The sequence below is a fragment of the Euprymna scolopes genome, chromosome 15 (genome assembly GCF_053919585.1).
Source record: "Euprymna scolopes isolate OS-2025 chromosome 15, ASM5391958v1, whole genome shotgun sequence".
Taxonomy (NCBI): Eukaryota; Metazoa; Mollusca; class Cephalopoda; order Sepiida; family Sepiolidae; genus Euprymna; species Euprymna scolopes.
This window is the reverse complement of record NC_136496.1, coordinates 111,851,249-111,853,376: the sequence shown is the minus strand read 5'-3', so window position 1 is coordinate 111,853,376 and position 2,128 is coordinate 111,851,249. Positions and strand designations below refer to the sequence as shown.

The 2,128-nt window shown below is 30.7% G+C and overlaps 1 non-coding gene across 1 annotated transcript; it reads left to right on the top strand.

The window, feature by feature from the left end:
* Window positions 1-418: 418 nt before the first annotated feature.
* Trnat-agu (transfer RNA threonine (anticodon AGU)) lies at window positions 419-492 on the top strand. Its single transcript has one exon. It is a non-coding gene; the product is annotated as a tRNA-Thr (tRNA).
* Window positions 493-2,128: the final 1,636 nt, after the last annotated feature.

Sequence of the window (2,128 nt, the reverse complement as noted above, 5' to 3'; positions counted from 1 at the left end):
TTTATAAGAAAAAATGATTTTTTTTCAACTACCTTTGTAAAATAGAATTACCTCCCTAAGAACAATGAAACGAAATTTTGAATTGCCATAAGCGCTTTAAAATAAATTAAAACGTCAAAAATTATTGATGTAAGTAAAAGAATAAATGATCTTGCCTTTATTTGTTATATATTTGTTTTTTGACTACTTTTTAGTATACATAGTCACTAATTTTTATTTATAGGAATAAGAAAAGAAGCATAATCAAAGGATAACCAACTACGAACTCTTTCAAAATCGTCATAATTATATAAAAAAATTAAAAAAAGACATTTGTTTAGGTACAATAAGATTGTTTAGTTAATACGATAGCTGAAATTATTATAAACGTTGAAATGTATTTATAAATTTCGCTGAAATTTCCAAATCCCCAACAGTTGGCTCCATAGCTCAGTTGGTTAGAGCGCCAGTCTAGTAAACTGGAGGTCGAGAGTTCGAATCTCTCTGGAGCCTTCTTTTTTTTCCCCCATTTACTTTGTCTTAAATAATTTGCGTTTGTAATTATTTTATTTGTAGATCACTAAGAATATGTACAGGTCGTCTCATGGCTCCAAAGCTCAGTGGGTTAGAGCGCTAGTGCAGTAAACTGGAGGTCGAGAGATCGAATCTCTCTAGAGCCTTCTACACCATCCTCCTTTTTTTTCTTCTCTTTTTTTTAATAGTTTACGTTTGTAATCATTTTATTTGTAGATCACTAAGAATGTATACCGTTCGTCTCATGGCTCCATAGCTCAGTTGGATATAGAATAATCTGAGAGTTCAAATCTCTCTTTATCCGGTATATATCATGTTGTGTTAGTAATCACTTATGAATTTCTAGGTTTATCAACTGTGATTATTTGCGATGTGATTATTTTAAAACATTTTTGTATAAGTAAAAGTATTCATTTTTTAAGATACATTAGATTTTATTTTTAGTGATTTGAACAAATTTGACCTTCAGACACGTCGGAGATTACTTTTTAAAATGCATACATATTAGATTAATTATGTGATTTGGGGTGTAGTTCTTGTGAAGTTGTGTGTTTCAATCACGTCGAAGTCACCATTATAACATGTAAAGTAATAGAATCAGGAAATTTCGTTGGCTGCCGCAAGTCTCAGTGTAGTTTATATTCGAGAGAAGATAGACCATAGAGTATAGTTTACCCTAATTTCTAATAATCATATAAAAAATAAAATGCAGTAACTTAACAAATACGGAATAGAATTTATTCATTTTATAAAAATCAATTTAGACATTTTTTTACTATAGTCAAGAAAACGAAGAAGTGGTCAATAACAAGTATATAACAAATTAATATTACTAAAGTCGAAGTAAACTACTCTTCTACCTACATGAATGAGCTTTTGCGTGTTTTTACTTATTTTAAAGCGTTTATTATGTTTGAAATGCAAGTAGTGACAAGCTCTTAACTTAAAACGATAACAAAATGGCCGACATGAGGGTGTCAGTTTTAGAGCCTGGGAAATCGTTATGTGTTTTGTATATTCATCTTAGTTTATTTTTAATGATAATTTTTTATCAGTTCGTATTCGTGTCACGTTGGTGCATTGGTAAGGTCTCCATTTTTAACTGCTCCAAATTCAGTTGCGATTCTAGCTGATGGTACCCGATTACTTTTTTTACTCTTGAAATCACGACTCTATAAAAATATATACAAAGTCTGGACACAATTAAAATATCATATTTAAGCGTATTTTACGACCGGAAAAAGTCGCTCGCCCCCCCCCCCTAGTTCTAAGAAAAAATTATTTTTTTCAACTACCTTTATAAAACAGAATTACCTCCTTAAGAACAATGAAATGAAATCTTACTATTATTAAATCTAATTCAAAATACTTGTAGTAAACTATTCAAGAAATATCACAGTGGCACTTATTGTGTGGATTTCTATCATTATTTATAGTTATTTTTCGAATTTCAAGCGATTTTGTGGCCCCAAAAGTGGCAGCTCTGTGTAGAAAATCTACAGAGATGAAAAATTCTTGAAGACGTGAAATTCGCAAAACTCTTACCTTTAAATGAATTTCTCGACTCAATGTATGGACGTATAAGTGATGCGCTAGGTGTGTCAGAATTTTTTGG